The 13,170-nt window shown below is 57.2% G+C and overlaps 1 protein-coding gene across 3 annotated transcripts in view; it reads left to right on the plus strand.

The window, feature by feature from the left end:
- The window catches only part of MID2 (midline 2), a 64,299-nt gene that overhangs the window by 1,633 nt on the left and 49,496 nt on the right, over positions 1–13,170 (plus strand). The window lies entirely within an intron of this gene.

Raw genomic sequence — 13,170 nt, forward strand, 5'->3', positions numbered from 1 at the left:
CGTGCTGAGGTGGTCTGTGCTGCATTTCACCGTCAAAGAGCAGACTCGAGGCTTGGCTGGTGCCCCTGACCGAGGGGTAGTAAAACTGGCCACAGAACAGAGGGAGGGAAGGAGGGAGGCTGGCCCAGGCAGCAGTGCTGGAATACCCTCGCACCGAGAGGCTGTTCCCTGAGGGTGCTCCTGAGAAAAGACAGTAAGGGCAATAGCACTACAAGGAGGAAGGATGAATCGATGCCAACGACAGCAGCAGCTGTCTGGGTTCAGGCAGGTGGCTGCAGAGCCCTGGATGTGCTGGCTGCTGCGATCCGAGCTGGGTCTGTGCCCTGTGCAGCCTCCCATGGCGGCTGGGAGGCCGTGCCTGTGCACAGCCCACGTCCTGCCTGGCTTGGAAGTGCTGCTTTGCAAAAGAGATGGAGCTGCAGTGGGTGATAAATGCCTGCCTTGCAAAGCATGCACCGGGTGAGCTGTGCTGGCCCCCAAGGTCCAGGCACGGCTCAGGGCTGTGTGTCAGTGTGTGTGCCAGTTTGTGAGCAGAGTGGGATTGGCCCTGGGACCATGTGAGATGGATAAATGACTTAGTTTTAAAGCCAGGATTATGTTGTCTCCTGCTCCATCCCCTCCATGGATGGATAGGTGTTTCCAAACCCACGCTGCTACTCCCCTGGGCTTTCTGTGGGCTTCTGAACTGTCACTTGGGGCTTCTGTACTGGGGAGGGGCGCCTTAAGCCTTTCAGCTCCTGGGTCAGCCCCTGGCTTTAGGGGGTTGGTGCATCCCAAAGGCTGGTCACTGGAGAGACCGAGGCTGTTCCATCAGAGATGCTGGAACCAGAACTGTCTCTGCAGGCTGCACAGCTGGTTCATTAAAGGAAGCTGATGAGCAGTGTGATTATTTTGTTCCTCTGTAAGGAGTTGCCGCTGCCAATTGCAAACCCACCTTAGCCTGCTGGGAACCCCTCTGAGCCTGGTGCTCCCCACATTGGGGTGAGGGGGTCTGTGGCTGCTCCCCTGAGCTCCCTTCTGGAGGGGGACAAAGCCTTGGGGAGGCTGGAGCCTGTGTTGCTGCCTTCCCTTGTTTTTGGTGTTGTTTGCCTGGAAAGCCAGTGTGTGTTGCAGCCTAATGAGGCAGCCCTGGCAGCCCCTCTGAGCAGCGAGCACCCTCGTGGGGATGCTGCTGACCAGTCTCGGGCTGCTGCCTCCAACGCCACCACTCGCTGCTGTGGAGCCTGGCTCCCAGAAATGCCAGGGCAGGGAGGTCACCAGCAGGAGAATGCTGTGTCTGTGTGGCTCTGAAAGGCGCCTTGTGCTGTGCCAGGGCGGGGGGCTGCAGTGGCGTGCAGGGAACATCGCACCCCTGGCATCCTGGGCGCCTGCGTGTGCTCCTACACAGTGCTGGAAACACTGGGTTGGACCTTGTGCCAGCGGCCCTGGACGTGCCTCTCACCCTTGGTGCAGGGAGGGGCACGGTGCTGAGCCCAGAGCTTGTGGCTGTGTCATCCTTTGGAGAATGCAGGACAGAGCGAGGCGTGCCGCAGCCCTGGCCCTTGGGGTGCCACTGGTGGGGCCCTGCCCGTGCTGGCAGGATGTGGGGGCATCATCTTCTGCCCTTTGCTGTCTTTGTCCCAGCCCCTGGCGCAGGGAGCATGGCCGGTGGCAGAGCTGCCCTTTCTGTGCCTCTGGATGCCCTGCGCTTGCTCAGGAAACAGCCACTGTGCTCGCTGGCAGTCCAGCCCCCTGCCCTGTGACCAGGATGGGGACACCCGTGCCCTTGTTTTCTGGGGCTGCCAGCTCACTGCCATGGGGAAGGCGGCCCCCAGCCCCCAGTAATGCCTTTTAACACAGCAAGGACGGGAGTGGGTTGCTGGCCCCCAGGCCTGCTCCAGTGACAAAAATCTGGGATGCTGGTGAGGGGGTCAGGCTGGACCACTTTTTATCTTCTTTTCTTGCAGTCTCAGCTCTGTCGTGCCAGTCAGCCTCCGTGCAGCTCACTGATCCCCTTGTCACTGTGGGCTTGCCTTCCTCCCCCAGCAAACAAACCTGGAGTGCCCTGGGTGCCAGGAGGGCAGGGGATGTTTCTCTGCTGGGGAGTTCCCTGTGTTTCAGCGCTGCTGTCATCCCTGTCATGGAATCATAGAGTAGGCTAAGTTGGAAGGGACCCATCAGGATCAGTAAGTCCAATTCCTGGCCCTGCACAGACACCCCAAGAATCTCATCATCTGCCTGAAAGTGCTGTCCAAGTGCTTTATGAGCTCTGACAGCCTTGGGGTCATCACAGCTTCCCTGGGGGGGGACTGTCCCAGTTTCCAGTCACCTGCTGGGTGAAAAAACATTTCCTGATGTCCAGCCTAAATATCACGTCCCTGTCCCCCTTTCCCTCCCCCTGAATGATGTCCCTTCCTCCTATGCCTGTTTGCTCACAGGGGATGTGGGCTGTCCCAAATGCTCCCAGCGCTGCACCAGTGACTGCTCCCAGAGCCCAGCACTGGGGAGGGGACACTGCCCCACTGCAGTGCCTCAGGCCCCCATTGCCCAGCTGTGTGGGAAAGCCTGATGTGTTCTGTGTCTGCTCCCACCTCAGCCAGCGCTGCCTTGCCAAGGTCCAGGAGCATTTTGGACTGTGCTGAATCCGGGGAGTCCCTTAAAGTGGAAAAGGCTTGTGGTGATTCTGATGGAAACTGTTTGTTATTGAAGGGGAGGCTGCCTGGGAGGTGCCAGGGAGGGGCTGCTGCTGCTGCAGGAGCCCAACGCTGCCGCCAGGTCTTCCCGACTGGGTGGTGGCATCTGGTTTGCTTCCTTTTGGGCATTTCCCGTGAGATTTCCGCCCTTGGACAGGAAAAGGGTGGAGGTGGGATCTGGCTGGAATGGAATCTCAGCCAGAGCAGCCTGTGAATGAATGGGGGATGCTGCTGCCACTGTGTGGGTTAAACAAGTTACTTACTCTCAGTAGAATGAAGGGAAATGGGGGAGAGGGAGAGGAGGGGAGAGTTGTGGGAGTTTTTTGTTTGTTTGGAGGAGTTGGAGTTTTTTATTTTTTCTGGGATTTTTTTACAGATGTTGCAGTTGGATGCTACAAGCTCTCAGGTCTCAAAACTGTATTTTATAGATCTCACTATCCGGTGACTGCTAGAGAAGGAAAACCCACACCCACAGGCTTGTGAAAAGCCAGTGTGAGAAATAAGTGGAAACTTGCTGCATCACTGAGAGTCTGAGGGCAGATCCAAGGGACTCGTGCTGCATCCATGCAGGAACACACACAGCTGGTCTGTGTGCCAGCTGTGTCAGGGATCCCCCAGCTTCACACACTTTCCATGGGATTCCAAATGAAAGGGCTCCTTGCCTTTGCAGAATGTCATTATTGTGTTTATAACTCAGATTTGTGTCTCAGAGAGAAATGAATTGCTCAGTCTATTTCTCGCTTTGCAGATGCAGGAAATTGACTGCTACACAAACCCAATCTTGAATTGGTTGACTGAAGGGGGAAAATTGCATTCAGGCAGGAGGCAGAGGCCTGGCTGGAGTGGGGTTTGTGGGGGCACAGGGGAGGTGACAGTGTGCCAGCTGTCACAGGTGGAGCCTGCAGCATCCTCTGACACCACAGCAGCAATACTGAGGAATAAATTAGCTTCCTTTTTCAAAGAGACACAGAGCAGCTTAAATGCATTTTGTGGATGATCCTCAGAGAACCCCACAAACCTGGTTGTGTAACAGGACTGAATGCAGCGAGGCAGGGCAGGGTGGTCTCAGGGACGGTCAGTGACCCAGAGCAGGGGTGGGCTGGGGCAGTAGCGCTGGCCTTTGAGCTCAGGGGTGGGGCTGTGAGCGGCTGCTCTCCTTCACTGCCCCCTGGGCCTCCTCAGGGGAGCGATGGGCGGGGGTTTGAACTGCATGGTGACCTGGCTCAACACTTCCCTGAGGAGGCTGGGGTTGGGACTGGGTGCTGCGCTGGCTCAGGCTGCCCCCAGCACTGTCGTGACGCTGCTGTGCTGGCTCTGCTGGCTGCGGTGCTGCTCAGTGCTCTAGCACCTGCATGAGGCAGACCACAGGCCTGCCACACTGAGTATATATCTATACACATAACACTATCAGTTTTTTGAGGTGGAATTTTTTAAAACTCTTTTGCTCCTGTCAGTACTTTCCCAAGCCTCTGGCCACCATTGTGGTCAGTCCTGGAGTGACCCTGCAGAGTGCTGTGCTCCCTCCAGCGCTGCAGGAATTTGTGTCCACTTGTCATTCCTCAGCAGGTGTGTGCTTTGCCTGTCTGTGGAGCCGCAGTCGTTTCCCATGGAGAATCAGGAGTGTCAGGTGCTCTTGGAGGCACCTTGGTGGGTCAGACCCCCCAGGGAGGCTCTGGAATCGTCTGTGATCATGACAGATGCAAAATTTGGAGCGTTTTGGGCTCCTTTCAGATCATTAAAGAACTTACCAGTGTGTGAGAGCAGGTATTGTCTGTGCCCTGCCTCTTGTCGCCAGCCAGAAGCCTCTGCCTCCCTCAGGCAGCCCACAGGGAGGGAGCAGGGATGGCAGGAGGAAATTGCCTTTGCAGTTACCTGCTTCATGTCCTGAATTGCAGCTGAGCAGAGCTGAAAGGGATGGCAGGCAGATCCAGAGCTCCTGCATGCTGCCAAAATTACCCTGGCTGCCCCTCAGAGCAGGGAAGAGAGCTTTGGAGGGATGCAGTGTGGTGGAGGCAAGCTGGCTGGGGACAGGGGTGATGGAGGCACCAGCATGGTCCAAGTTCTCCACCCAGCTGGGTGGGGATGGTGGACTTGTTTAGTGTGCTCCGGGATGCAGCCTGTGCCGGGTTTGGGCTGTTGCTGGTCCATTGCCACAGGCTGAGCCATGGGGTGATGGGGTGAGCTGCGTGGTTCTCCCCTCGCTCTGGGAGCTCCGTGCCTGCCTTCAGCAGTTAGTCCCCGCTCTGGCATGAGCGATCCATGAGTGGAATCCATGTCCTGCAGGGGCACGGCTGTGCTGGTGCCCTTGGCTCAGGAAGCCGCTCCTGGGTGGCTGGGGGAGTGAGCCTGGGGCTGGTCCCAGAGGATGCAGTGGTATTGCTGGTGGAGCATCCTTCGGTGTGCTTCATAACGTGTGAATGGCAGCACTGTGGGGGTCGGTGACATTCAGAGCAGACCATGGGACATGGGGACAGCCAGTGGCTCTGCCATACCTGTCCGTTCTGTGTGCTGGAGCCTCCTCCTCCTCCTCCTTTCTAGAGATCCAGCCCCTTGACCGGGGATATTGCAGCGGGAAGCTGAGCCAAGGGGAATTGGTGCTTTTTTGTTTATAAATCTTTTTTATTTTGAGATGATGGGCAAAAGTGCTCCTATGCAGCAGTGGAGAGGCCTCCCCAAAGAGATGCTAATGGCTTTGAGTCACCTCAGGGCGTGGGAGCATTTTGTCTTGAAAGGCTTTAAATGACCTGTGTAATGCGCTGGAAAAGTGTCCAGGGAGCGCTGGGTCGCTCTGTCATTCCGCAGCACCAGGAGGGGGACTGGGAAATGTGGCTGGTCTCTGGAGCGCTCCTAAGGGACTGGGGTAGGAAAAAGGATTAAAAGTTGCTGTAGATTGAAAACAAGGCCTAGTTGGGCCTTGGCTGTGATGGAGAGGAGGTGACTCTGAGGAGCAGATCTGGCTGGCTGCGGAGGGAGCCGTGGGGCCGTGGGTCCCTTCCCGCAGCGATGGGAGCTCGCTGTCGCTGCGCTTTGGGCAGCGCTGGCATGGCTGGCTGTGCCCTGCCGGGAGCTCCATCTCCACCTCCTCTGCCGGGACCCTCCGGGCATGGCCCCGCTTGAGCCGGGCCGGCTCTGAGAGAAGCGTGTCTGCGAGACCTGTGCTCGTGTGCCTGGGATGGTGAAGCCCCTTTGGAAAGAGGCAGCTTTCCTCCTTTTAAATCATTAATCTCTTTCAGGTGGCCCGGGAGCCCAGTTATGCCAGTCTGAGTGCCTCTTCCTGAGCATTGCAGGGTGGGATGGGGATGCAGAGGGAAGAAGGAGGGTGGAAGTCCAAAATATCTGCTACCTGCTTTGTTCCTGCACTGGGCATTAGCGCTAATTATCCCCCTATTGTGTCCAGTTCCTGCAGGAAGTGTTGTTTATCCTTTCGGCCTCCCAGGAATGCAGCCCGAGGAGCTGTGCGGATATATTTAACCTTGCGCCGAGCAGCACAATGGCCCTTAACTGCCCGGCCCCGCAGTGTCTCTGGGAAGCGCGGCCGATCTCGCTGTGGGCCGGGGAGGCCGGAGGGGCCGGGACGGCGGCCAGGCCCCGGGCTGGCTGCACAGCCTCCGTGCGGTGGGGCCGGGAGCTGCCAGGGGGTCGGAACTGCTGCTTTTGCTGCTGCACCGAGCGGCAAAATGGGACTGAGCCGGTGGCATGGGCAGCGTGTGTCCCCCGGGCTGGGCTGGCCTGGTGCCGGGGTTGCGGGTGCTCCTCGGAGCTCCATCAGCACGCTCGGCAGCCCCGGGCCAGCAGGGATGTGACACAGCCTTGGTTCAGGCAGCAGCTCCCGTCCCCTCTGAGCCCTTCTGGCTCCCCTGGCCCCGTTCAGTTTTCTCCCTTCCCAGCAGGAGTCGGGTGGTGCAGAGGGGCAATGCCCAGAGCAGGTTGGGGGTACCATGGTGGGATGCCCCTCTTGGGCTCTGTGCCTTTGCTGGGCTGAGACTGTGCTGCGCAGGGGGAGCCCCCGTTCTTTGGTTGAGGATCTGTTGTTATTCTAACCCCCAGAAAACATCCCTGCAGCGGAGCTTTGCCTTTTGCACAGCACGAGGGGTCCTGGGGAGCGCTGGTGCGGGGCCAGCTCCTCGCTGGGGTGCACTGGCCCCTCACTGTGGTCACGCTCATGTGACAGCAGCACTGCTGCCTTCCCAAGTCTGGGGCTGGTTTCCTGGCTGTTTCCCGTGGTGGGCTTTGCCACGAGCTCAGCCCTGCCTTCACTGTGGTCATGTCTCTGCACCTCTTTGAACTCCCCTCCTCTGTGGGTGAGTTGTGCCAGTGTCCTGCGCTGGGTGTCCTCTAGGAAGCACTGGAGTGGGGGTAAACCTGGTGTGCCCCGTGGGGTGCAGACCCTGAAGGATGCTGGTCCCCTAGTACAGCACTGGGGCTGTGAGCACAGGGGCTGGCTGCTGCTGCTCCAGCCTCTGGGGAGACCCAGGGCTTTGCCTTGCAGTGCCCTCCTCCTCAGCAAGGCAGACCTCTGTGCTGAGCTGTGTGAGCTCTGCAGCCTCCATCTGGGGGATACGAGCCGTGACTTGCTCTGGAGCCCAGAGGTTATTGCAGAGCACCAAATGCCCTCCCTCATCCTTGCTGGGCCGGGGACTGGTGGCTGTGGTAGGGACGAGGCTGGGCTGGAGCTGCATTGCAGGCGGTGGCTGAGGAAGAGGGGAAGGATGCAGAGCCACGGGGTGCGCCTAGAGAAAGGCTCAGATCAAAGGCTGCTGCCATGTGTACTCTGGCAGGAGCCAGCTGGGAGCGGGGCTGTTTTCAGGAGCTGCTGGCTCTGCTCGCCTGCTGCACAGCATCAGCTGCAGAGGTTGGCAGAGCAGGGTGGCAGGAGAGCACAGAGCTGCAGGAGCGGTGAGGGAGAGGAGGGTGGTGAGGCCTGGAACGGTGGGTTCTGCGGCAGGAGCGGAGGGACAATTTGCGGGGGGTGGGGGGTGTGGTGGCAGGGCTGCCGGGGCTGTGTGAATGCTGGACGTGCCACTTTGGTGGCGTGCCTGCCCACCAGCTGCTTTTCCCAAGGGCCAGGCTGGAAGGGGGTCACTCCCCTCTGCAATGGCCTGGTGGGTCTGCTCCTGCCAAAGCCTTGTGCCTGCAGCTGTCCCTGTCAGTGCCACGGCCCCCTCCCCGCCCTCAGACCCCCTGTGACCCCCTGGCTTCAGCCCCTGAGCTGTGGGGCAGCTGCTGGCAGAGAGGCAGGGACTGTGGGTTTCATTGCAGGGGGGATGGACGGACGGACGGACAGACAGACAGACGTATGCAGCGTGTGGGAAAGAGGGTTGCCGTGGTCTGTGACCTGCCAGAGCCTGAGACTGGCTGCTGCAGCCCCACGGATTAGGGAGGCTAAGTGCTGGGGACCTCGGGGAGCTGCTGTGTTCCCCAGGAGCTGGAAGCAGCTGTGCTGTGCTCCAGGGCTCTGCCACAGGGCGGGGACTGGAGAGGTGTCCTGAGCCTGTTGTGTCCTGTCAGCCCCCAGGCCACTGATGGAGATGGCGGGGAAGGTTCCTGCAATGTCCCGGAGAGCAGCAGTGTGTGCCATGGCTGCCTGGGGTGTCTTCAGACCCCTCCAGCTGATGGGGAATCCACGTGGCATGATTCCTGCTGTATGGCTGCAGGAGCCAGGGAGCAAACTGCGGGCAATCCCTTCCTGATCCACCCTGCAGCTCAAGGGCTCCAAAATGCTGCATCCCCGGGGAGCCCCATGTGGACCCAAGCTGTGCTGGGGTCCTGTGGGAGCACTCCAGGAGCTGTCACCTTCCCGGGCGCTATTTGTAGAAAAGAGGCAAAATTTTCCCTTGTGCCAGAATATCACTAGAGATGAAAAAAGGATCTTTTCTTGGTGCTTGCCTCTCTGACATCATGGAGGTGAAGGAGGTGGAGACCTTGTAGGCTTTAGCTGGAGCATCCTTGTCCCGTGCAGAATGCCCAAGATAGCCCTTCCCCACCTTGGAGCCTGACAGGAGACATTCAGGAGTAAAGGGATTTTGTGATGGAGCAAAATTGTCTCATCCCATCAGTGAAGGCAGTGATGCGGGTGAAATTCCCAGAGGGAATAAGGTGCAGTGCAAATGGAGGAGTTAAAGAGCACAAATGGCCAGTGCCTGCTGGGCTCTGGTGGCTCTTCTGGAGTGTTCAAGAATGAAGCAACTGAACTGCCAGCACACAGGGGTCTCTCATTGAAGTGAACTGCTGCATGGGAACCAAGCCTCCTGGCTCTGTCCTTCATTTAAGAGATGCACAGAGAGCAGTGGAAATTATGTGGAGCAACCTTGCTTTAGCACTAAGCAAATTGGCTTGGAAAATAATTAAAGCTGGTATGGAAATGCTGGTTCAATTTGATGGATTAGGGGCAGCAACACAGGCTTTTATAGGGGGAATTCAGTTTAACTGCAGCAGGTGATGTTCTTTTTCTAGTATGGCAGTAAAGTGATTGGGGAGGGCAGCTGGGAGACAGATCATTGGGATTTTCAGAAAGCCTCAGACAAATCTAGAGTTCTTACAGTGGGAGTGTTCTGTTTGATGTGTTCAGGTGTTCTGGGAGGGAGGAGTAGAGGCGATGATGTGGCCAAGGGGTGCTCTGTGCTGGCTGCAGCTTTGAGCTTCAAATTTGGTGTTACATATGCACAGCTGATGGAAATAAAGCACAGAAGGAATGAGAAACGGTGGATGTGAATTGGCTGGGGGAGCCTGGAGGCCTCCCCTCTCGCTGGGGTGCCTTCCTTGGGTCAGAAGCTGTTGCTGATGACGCAGCTGGGGCTGTGTTCCTCCTAGGACCCTGTTTCTCCTGGACAGGCCCATCCCAAGGGCAGATCCAGGCCGGTTGGCTGGGAAGGCTGAGCTGGCAGGAGCGCAGGGCCATTGGCAGAGCTGGGGAAATGGAGGGGGGACCTCTTCCCCCTTCCCCTTGGGCTGCAGGATGGGTCCCTGGAATGAGATACACGGGATGTGGCTGCTGCACGGGCTGTTCTGTCCTCCCCTCAACACTGATCCGGGTTTGAACTCGTTTTCCCAAGGACAACAAAAAGGATGGAGACAACTGCTGCCCAGATTTTGTATCCTGCTGTCACTGCGCCAATTAAGGAAAGGGTTGCCATATTTTATTACTTTTTTCGTTAGTGCACGGGTGGAGCAGCATAGCTCTTCTAAAGCCTCATTCTTGGAAGGAGCTGAGCAATCTCGGCTGGAGCTTTTTTGAGGGGGAGGGGAAGTTAAAAAAAAAAAAAGAGGGATAAAAAGGGGAAGGGGAAATAAATAATCATATTTGGTGCAGAAAATACCAACCTGCAGAATTAACATTTGTCTGAACACATCTGGATATCCTGATGTGGGACTCTGAAGGCTGGCCAAATTCTGCCCTGGGTTGATGCTGGGGAAGACCAGAGAGAATTTTATGTGGACTTGGAAAACATGGGTAAAAATGAGGCCTGGATGCTGCTCGAGAGGAAAGCATGAATTTTGGATTGGATGCCTGTGGCCTCAGGTGATGTACCCCAGGATGTCTCCCTCCCAGGTATGGACGGGGTGATGTGGGCAGCATCCCTCCTTCCATGTCTCTCCTTCCTTCTTCCCTTGGTGCCAAACCTCTGCATCTCTCCTGGCAAACCCGTGAGCTTGAGGCAGTGATGAAGAGCTTTGATATTGTGAAAATAATTATCTGGGAGAAGAGGTGGGGGAACCCTTGTATCCAGGAACCCTTGGTGTAACTGGCCAAGGGTGACCCATGCACCCTCACCACGCTCCTGCTGCCCCAGGCTGGCACACAGTGTTTGGAGACCACCTGGGCTGGAAGTAAAAGCGACGGTCACTGTGCCCCAGAGGACGTGGCACTGGCCCTGCACTGGCCCTGCATCATCCTCAGCTCTGCCCCCCTGGGTTTGCTGCCCTTCCCCATCTTTTCTGTTAGTCATTGATTTCCCACCCCCTCCCCCTTTTCCCTCAGTTTTGGGCAAAGCTCCGATCAACACAGAAAAATGTTTGGTTGGATGTCACATGCTGTTAACCTGCTGCTGCTGCACATTGTCATTGCAGGCCAGCATGGACAGGGCCACTGACTCTTGGGCACAAAGGACACAGGGCTGTCTATAAACAGTGGTAGTATTTTACAACTTTTATATTTAGGGAGTTAATGACTCTAAAGAAAACACATTTTAATCTAATCAACTATTCCATGAGCTGTGTCAGTCCTGGACATCAAAGAGAACATCAAAGTGAGAGGCATGAAAGGCTCTGCTGGCAGCATGGCTGCTTTGCCAGGTGTAGCATCTTGGAGCAGGGCTCCCCTTCCTCCTCGGAGGGGGCTCCTGCAGCTCCAGGCAGGCTCCTGTGCTGCTGCCCCACTGCCTGTGAGCAGCCTCCTGTGCCTGCTGCCCCACTGCCTGTGAGCAGCCTCCTGTGCTGCTGCCCCACTGCCTGTGAGCAGCCTCCTGTGCCTCCTCCACTCCTCCGAGAGGGCTCCGGTTTCTGTCCCAGCCTGAGGCTCCTCTTGGATCCGTCACAGGTCATGTCCCAGCAAGGAAAACAAGATTGATGTACAAGTGTCCCTCAGTAACAAAATGAAAGGCTGTTTAAACTTCCTGCATTGTTTTCCCTTGGATAGCAATGGAGCTGCATGTGAAGCCTGAAGTTGGATATGGGAGTGTGAGATGCTGCTCTGTGGGACATCTGGCTCTGGCAAGGTGTTGGGGAGCCTCTCACACCAATCCTGACTTTTAAATTTTTTTCCCAGTCTTAGGCTATGAAACAAATCCTGTTCTTGTCCTTTCTTCTTTTTCATCTTTGTGTTTGCTGACCGGGGAGAACCCGTGAGTGATGGGAGGCAGGAGGGGCTGTGCCCCCAGCTGGGCTGGCACAGGGACTCTTGGTGCCAGGGTGGCACAGGGCCTCTTGCCCTGGGGCTCTTGGTGCCAGGCTGCAGCTCTGGCACAGGGAGAGGCCGGCATGGGAGGTGCCCAGAGCACTGGGGGTGTATGGGGACCCCTCATCCCCAGGCCTGCAGCACGGGGAGCCCCCTGGATGCAGGGCAGCCCAAGCAGGCAGCAGGCTCAGGGCCAGCAGCAGTTTCCTCCCCGCTGCTTTCCCATGGCTGCAGCAGCTCCCAGGCTTCAGAAACCTCTGTGGGCTGTGCAGAGGAAGCTGCTGGGAGCCCTCGTGCTCCTCTGCTTGTTTGGATCCAGCAGCTTCTCCACTGTCACTCTTGGGGAAAAGAAAAATAGCTTTAAGTGTGTGTAATGTGTGTGCAAGGCTGCATTTGGCCAGCAAGAGCTGCTTCAGCATGAACGTATGAAAATATCCAAGGGATTTATTTTATAAGCCCCTTGAGCCGGTGCAGGGAAGAGCTCAGGGTTTCCTCCAGGCACTTGCACATCCTATTTCAGACAATGGGGAAGAGATGGTGCAGTGGGGTGGGGGTGATGGAACGGATATGTTCAGTGGGATGGGAGTGGGCATGGCCCAGTGTGGCACCTGTGCAGTTTGCCGTTTGCAGGTGCTAGCAGCAGCCTGGGGCTTCCAGCAGCCAGACCCTCTCCTGCTGCTGGGTTATCCCCCTATGCTTTGGTTACAGCCCTTTTTCACAGAATTCCAGGCTGGTTTGGGTTGGAAGGACCCTAAAGCTCATCCAATTCCAATCCCTTGCCATGGGCAGGGGCACCTTCCACTGTGTCAGGTTGCTTCAGGCGCCCTCCAACTTGGCCTAGAACATTTCCAGGGACCTAGGGACAGCCACAGCTTCTCTGGGCAACCTGTACCAGGGCCTCCCCACCCTCACAGGGAAGGGTTTTTCATCTTCTCCCCAAGCAGAGCCTGTGCACCACACCAGGGTGTTCCAGGGATGAAAACAAGGCTAGGTTGGAAGCAGCCGTGTTGCTTCCCACAGGGTCAGTTCCTGCAGCAGTGCCAGGGTGAGGGCTCCCTGTGGCTGTCACTGAAGAGGGCTCTCCTCGCATCCACACTGAGGGAGGGACACCACAGTGGGCATCACTCGGAGCCTGCCTTGCTGTGGCTGAGGAAACCAGGAGGTACCGCTTGTGCACGGGGTGGTGGGTGAGAGAGGAGAGGCAGGATCCGGTTCCATGTCACTGCACGACTGTTTGGGAGCATGCTGGGGTGCTGGCAGAGGCTGGGTAGCACTTGGGATGCAGCTCCTGGTGCTCTGCCCACGAGAGTTGGGAGCAGCAGGTTGAGTTGCCTGCTGGGAGCTGTTTTCCAGCCTCGTGCAATGGAAGGGAGCTAAAAATACAGCTTGTTTGCCTCCAGCTGGAGTTGATTTAGGTATCCCTGGCTGTTGTGGAGTGCAGCAGAGGACAGCCAGTAGTGGAACTTTGCCAAGTGTAATTTCACTGCTATGCCCTCCCCACCCTGCTCCAAAAAGCAATGGCCAGGAAAAGCAGGGAGCAGGATGGGATGTTGAGAGCTCCCAACCTGCTCTGCTCAGAGTTTCCACGACATGATTTGCCTTTTC

This window comes from Melospiza melodia, chromosome 16 (genome assembly GCF_035770615.1).
Source record: "Melospiza melodia melodia isolate bMelMel2 chromosome 16, bMelMel2.pri, whole genome shotgun sequence".
Taxonomy (NCBI): Eukaryota; Metazoa; Chordata; class Aves; order Passeriformes; family Passerellidae; genus Melospiza; species Melospiza melodia.